This window comes from Amphiprion ocellaris, chromosome 5 (assembly GCF_022539595.1).
Source record: "Amphiprion ocellaris isolate individual 3 ecotype Okinawa chromosome 5, ASM2253959v1, whole genome shotgun sequence".
Classification (NCBI taxonomy): Eukaryota; Metazoa; Chordata; class Actinopteri; family Pomacentridae; genus Amphiprion; species Amphiprion ocellaris.
In genome coordinates, this window is record NC_072770.1 from 33,736,986 (window position 1) to 33,743,954 (window position 6,969).

Sequence of the window (6,969 nt, forward strand, 5' to 3'; positions counted from 1 at the left end):
ACAACAGTACAAATGTGCAAAGGACAAAAGCAAGTGTAAATAATATTCAAGAGTAACAAACTGTTTTCTACACATTTCATCCCAATTTTAGTACAAATGAAATCTCACAGAATAATCTAAAATAGCTTACCTCTGTATTGATGATTATTGGACCTTGATACATTTTTGGTATGGACCAAAACTATTCTGCAGCATTGAGTATCAAACACGATAGGCTGTAATTAGGCTCAGCAGTGCACAAAGCTAAATGTTTACACCATTAATATGGTCACAATGACAGTTTTAATATGTAGACGTAATGATATATAGGTAGATGGAACAAAGAGAGTGACTCATTCTTCTACCTCCTCCCTCCAGCTCTCTCCCTCCTGTCATCCCAGTGGTGCTTCATGCACTGATGCCTGCTGACATCTGGCCTTCGTTCAAATCAGCAGACTTTCATTCATTCCCTCCTGTTAGCCAATGGGAAAGCTTAATCTGTCTCTCCCAGCATGAATATGCTCCCTCTGCTTTCCCTCCTGCTATATTCTCATTCGTTCGCTTTGCCTTTCATTCTCATATCTGCGTCCTTCAACCACAATGAATGAATTCAGTGAAGCAGAGCAAACAAACAGTCCTGAGAATAAAGAGAAACATGAATAGAAAGAGTGCAAAAAGGAGAGCATACATTAAATGAATGAACATTCACTTGCTGCAGGTCAGGAGAGCTTAAATACGGTACAGTATCTGCATTTGAATGGGATTTGATGTACACACAGGACAGAACAGAGGCTCTAGAATTACAATTGTTAGTGCTGATGTTTGAAGAGGAAATCGAAAGCCTTTAAGCACCAGAGGTTTGCTGCAAACTAACGAAAAAGGAGGGCATTACTATGGAGGTTATTTTTCACTGTGACCAGACAGTACACATTCATCATGTGCATATATGTAATGTCTAAAGAGGTAGGATTTACACACACACACACACACACACCACAGCTGCAGCAGATTTGTCCACTTGGGCAGCTGATGATTCACTGAAGGAAACGACTACAGAAACTGTTCATGAACAGAGAGGCAGGTTGTTGTCACTTCTGCTATTTTAGAGAACTGCATAGTTTGAAAAGACATTTTCTATTTTTACATCCACCACATGTAGTGGCACTATAGTTAGCGACCTAGCTGTGAAAGAAGGACACCTCCGCATTCTTACATGCAATTCCACAGACAAATTTTGTTCACAGTATGTCCAACCAGAATAAATAACTGTAATGAACCTGTTTGAGCAAACTGGATCCACATATTCTGCAAATATAGGTTATGATGTCCTCGTGACCTGGTGGCTATAGACACATGTAGTCACAACGTCACCAGCTCGATCATGGCCAGAGGCTGTTGCTGCAACGATCACTGTTTCTTTCCCCTATATATCATATAAAGATCAAAAATACTAAGCAACAAACATTTTCCATATCAACATGAAACGTTTTCAGGAAAATATTTCTGATGAGTACAGTGTCATTCATCCTGTCCACTGTGCAACATCACAAGTCTTATTTATTACTGCCTACACACAGCCAGATGCTAGTTATTTTTGCAATGCCAACACATGAAACTAAGCAGTTGTGTTTTCTTGTTGAACATTTTTTTCTTTGTAAATGCGTTGATTTATTTTCTACGCTGACAGTCTGCGTACTCCACATCTCAAGTAGTCCATTAAGGTATTCTTGTCTGTTTATGTAACCAAGGTGCGTATTACAGGTGAGCCAAGGGGAGCTTGACTCCTTGAAAACATAATTTGTGAAATTTCCAAGAGTCTCTGAAGCATTCATAATATGCTGTTGCAAAATAACGTCATAATATGTGGAAAGTGAGACTATTGTTGGCGTATGATTTCCATTTTCCTCGGCAAAAATGGTAGAGACAACATTATAAAAGATGTGTTTTTCCTACTGTTTATGTGCAAAACTGAAAGCAACATATTTTTTTTCTTATCAGCTATACAGTGTACTAAAGAGCAAATATCTTACTTGTTCTCTCTCCTATCTCTCCACATTGCCATGATGCTGAAAGTCATAATTTTTCATACTGTTTTTGTTAGGAAAAACGATCATTTAAAACTAAACAAAGTGCTTTATAAACGTTATATCTGTCCTTTCTGATGATCAAAATATGAAAAATGAGCTTACCCTAAAGCCATAGTATAGTTTGCACTGGTATTGCTGTTGTCTTAAAACATTTAAAGCTGTTTTTTCTCTGCATGCAGCGATCTTAAATGCTATGTAAAACTCATAATCCATAGCTTTTGAGGATTCAACTGGACTGATTTGCTGTTGTCTTGCTCATTAGCTCTCATTTACTGTGCTTCAAGATGCAAAGAAGGCCGTACAGTAAACAATGTCATGCTATTAAATACTAAGCACTGGTTGTAAAATACTCCATCAACTTCTCATTTAAAGCCAAACAAAGAACACACTGCATATTCATAACCAGTATCTTCTCTACTTAATGTATTCATCTGCACTTATGTATGTGACACTTAATGGGTCTCCCACTCTGTTTGGATTATCCTGCCTGTAATATCTCCAAAATCCAGAGACATAATGAGCCTCTTTCCATGTGTTGAGGTGAAGTGAGTACCGGGTAGACTGACTTTGCACTGCTCAAATAAGTGATTTCCTCATACAGATGAAAAGGAAATGAAAGTGGGTGGGGAGCGTTGCAAAAGAGAGAACAGGAGAGTTAGAGACCGAGTTCAGGGGGAAAGTGTTCAAGACAGATGGGATAGAGAAAATTAAAATAAAATGGGTTGCAGAGAGTGGGGAGGTCATAAATGAGGGATTTAGGGGGATGAAACTGAGGAAGAGTGAATGGAAGATGTAAGTAAAGCAGGAGGGAAGTTATAGAAACAGAATTAGTGGGAACAATAATAACTGTGGCAGATGTTTTCAGATTTTTAGAACCAGCACGTGAGAGGACACTGTTTAAAGTCATCAAGATCATAGAACAATGAATTGGGTGAGTTTCTATCGAATGCCAAAGTTTTCATTTAAACTGTGAAATAACTCAGCATCATCAAGTTTTATTGTGGCTCCACTGTTTCATTTGTTTTTGTGGTTTTTAGTGAAATGCCCCAATAACTATTCAATAGAGCGCCATGAAATTGGGTTCACACATTCCCGCCACCATCAAGATGAATTGTAATGATTTTCATCCAAGAAGACATTTTGATTTGTCAAATACATTATAATTAAAATCCTACAAAAAATACCCATCAGTCTCAGCTGTATTTAAGTGCGCTAATTTTATAATATGGAAAAATATGATGGTTATAATGGTAAAAAAAAAAATTACAACAACAATTCCATTGTGAGCATGTAAGCATGCTGACACTAGCATGTAGCTCCAAGCAGCACCAAGCCCATAAGAACAGCTTCAAAAAGCCACTAACATGGTTGTGGAGTCGTGTTTACAACCTGACAAACCCAAATATATCCCTAATGGCCCATAAATAGCCTGCAATGGTTAACAAATATTAATTTACCATCAGAGTTACAACTGATACCATAACTTTAGTTTTCCAGAAAGTGGTACTCATCCTTTTAATGTAATGGTATCTATTTTGAACTGTAAGGAAGTGGCAAATTAAAGGAAAACCATTACCTCTTGAGTCCTACAGTGACAGGATCTGGCTTTGTTACGCTGTGAGGGTCAATCTTCTGGCATGGCTTGGGTCCAGTTGTCCTGTCAGAGGAAAGGGTCTCTTTAAATCGATATAAAGTTGTTCTAAGGTATTTCCTTTATCTTATGAAGAAACATCTTTATCCTGTGGGCATGGTCTTTTCCAGGATGACAGTGCCCTTATCCATAAGGCACGAAAGGTCACTCAGTACTGTAACGAGTATAAAAATTATATGAACACCTGGACACCAATGGCGGGTTTTGGACTGATGTGTTTGGCTGTACTCTTCACCACCATCATTTAAACACCGAATGAGGAAATATCTTTTAAGAGAGTGATGCTCATCACTCTGGTAGAGTTCCAGGGACTTGGAGAATCAATGCAAAGGCACAGTAAAAAAGTGTTCTGGCAAAATATTGGGGCTCGACATCTTACTGAAACACGTTATGCTTTTTTCCCATTAATTTGTCACCTATCTGTGCATTATGGACTGCAGGGAGATTTACTCAGCAGCAGTGCATCATTTTTTATAAGACATGTAAAATATTAATCTTCAGTGTCCCTATAAACTTCAGCTGTTGAATAAATATGGAGAAAAAGTAATGAAATTAATGATATTTGAGTCCCACCAAGGAATTCAGAGAGACAGGAGTCGTCCAGCAGCAGTGGTAGCAGCATATACGATCCTCTGCTCTCTCCCAGGGAAGTTATTAAGAGACAGAGCGGAGCTGGTTGTCCTCTATAGGTTTATTATAGGTGGGAATTAATGTATGGCTTCTCTGAATATGCTGTCTTCCTGCAAAGCCACCATTATACTATATATAGGTACTGTAACTAGGGCAAGCTAAATGATGTGCACCTGTCATTTTAGAGGCATTTAAATCTTTATAACCTGAGACAATAAACTGACCTGAAGTGAAAATGCAAAAGCAATATTTTTTTTTCCATGATATTAAATGGGCAATGCAATATCAGGGAAGCGATACAACACTGTGTTTAATAAACATAAACAATTACAGATGTGCATATGTAGTGATATTTTCCTCATATACCAAACTGGTTACAATCAGCATCTCAGTTAAGATTTAATATCTGAGATCGGGTTAGACAGCATGCAAGACCTTCATATTCTCTAACCACATTAGTGTTGGGACTGCTCAGAGTGAATATGCATTGGCGAGATAGAGAAATAGATGAGGAAAATAGCATTAATGTGCTCAAAGCCCTGCTGCTGGGTTTTCATTATTTCTAACTTAGCTGCATTGTTTTGTGACTGTAACTTTTCAGACACCATTTGGAAAATGACTCCCTTTCTTAAGACGTGAGGATCTATACCACTCTCATGTCTGTCTGGTAAGCTGCAGCCAGGAGATGGTGAGCTCAGCACAAATGATTGGATTGAGATGTGGGAAGTTTGGAGGCTGGGTTAACATGTTGGGCTCTTTGTTGTGTTCTTCAAGTCATTCCTGAGCATTTTTTGCGGGGTGGGTTCATTGTACTGCTGGGGAAGGCCGTCCATTGCTATAGGAGGGTGGGCTTGGTCTGGACTGAAAGTTTCTCTGTAGAACATTGCATGGCAATGAGATGATCAATATCTAGTCTAAGTCTTGGTCCAACTCCAGCTCCACAAGTAAATGGAACCATGCATGTAGTTCTTTGAAGCCAATATGTCATCATTTAGAAAGCTCAGGCCGTCAATGGTGTGGTGGTCGTTGTCTTTGTCTTCCTTCTTATATATCTGGAATGTTATCTCCATCTCCTCTGACCTGCTCTGTGTTGTTGGTTCCCAGTTGTGTGTTGTAGCATTACAGGCCGTTGAGAGGGGTGGCGCTGATCTCCAACATCAGCAGCTAGACAGCTTTAAAGTTGTACCGACTATCCACTCCGCCGATATCCCATAATACTATCATGTTGTCATAGGACCTTGTATATTTCACCTATTGGAGGTCTTAATTTTAAGGCTGATCTATGTTTGGTAGCTCCTGTAATGATTTCCTGCTGTTCCTTTTGGTAGCCTGTTCAGTGTATGATCACATAAGTTGTCAGGTTAGCAATGGTTTTACATATGAATAAAATGAGAATGTAGCATGTAATTAGACTGACTGTGTGGGAAGTCAGACAGAAAACCACTATCGACAGACCTCACACAAAAAACAGCAACAAAAAATGAAACTGCACGAAACACTCTTCCTGCTAGAAATACATAAATCATTTTCAAAACAATATGTCATTCGAAGGATTTAAATTAAATATTTGTCCCTTGTCACTGAGTTCAAACTTTCCCCCTTACACAAGTGTGCTACGAAGAATTTTCTAATGTATTCAGCACTGTGATCGCTTCGAGTTTCAGTGAAGCAACTGAAAGTATCTCACCTCATTAATTTACAGATTCGACAATGATAATACAGAGAAAAATATTCACAGAAGTGTGCTCATTCCGCAGCGTAACCACCGAAATTAGCATGTGTGAAAGATATCAGAGGAAATGGAAACCAGTGTGCTCGTGACCACTATCAGATCAAGGAGAAAATATGAAATAACACATGTACCCAAATCTGTAATCGACTGAGCAGAGCTGAGTACTGCAGAGACGGAGCGGAGAGACTCGTATGATCAAACAGGGCTCTAAATATAGGATGCTGCTGCATGATTTCTTCTGCTTGAGCAGGGATTCACCCAACCTGAGGAAGCGAGAGGAATGGGAAAGAAAGGGAAAGAAAGAAGTTAGGGTGCTATATGGAAAAATCCCTCGGTTCTGTTCATGTATGATGAAGTGTGTGCGTCTGTGTGTGTCTGACAGGGAGACGGAAGCTCAGTCACATGGCTCTGCATCCTTCCCCATCCATCGCTACACAGGGGAGGGCCAGCGGTGCAGTAATCTCTGTGGATCTGTCTATAAACGCTGGCTGCTTTACAATCTGTCCATCATCTCACCGTGCCGCGTGTTGTAAAACCCACAGGAATGAACTCCTCTCAGATCATCTCCACCAAACTTCATTCACATTTTTGGCAGCTGAGGACAAAGTTGCACTAATGTGGATTTGAATCACTGTCTGTTGAGGCCTTCCATTATAGCGCTGCATCTCTTTTTGCAGATAAACTGAAGAATTAAATGTACCTTCAGTGTTTGACTATAACACAAGAAATGCTACAAATGACAGGCAACTGCAGATATGACAATATTCGTGATAAATGGAGATGCTAACTTAGAATTAGAAGATGATAGGTCAAAAACTTTAGGTCCCCATCGCAATTATCAGATGTTCAGTTTAGTTCAATTGTTTGATTTTTATCTCACAATTTTGATT

At 39.2% G+C, this 6,969-nt stretch overlaps 1 long non-coding RNA gene across 2 annotated transcripts in view; it reads right to left on the reverse strand.

Annotated features, from left to right (window-relative positions):
* Positions 1-6,969, reverse strand: part of LOC129348866 (uncharacterized) — a 32,264-nt gene extending 25,295 nt beyond the window's left edge. The window contains exons 1-2 of one of the 2 annotated variants that reach the window (XR_008601596.1): positions 6,211-6,969; positions 3,643-3,723 (exon numbers count right to left, since the gene is read on the reverse strand). This is a non-coding gene — a long non-coding RNA (uncharacterized LOC129348866). The remainder of the gene's footprint in view (positions 1-3,642; positions 3,724-6,210) is intronic. The other variant, XR_008601595.1, reaches the window with a different exon arrangement.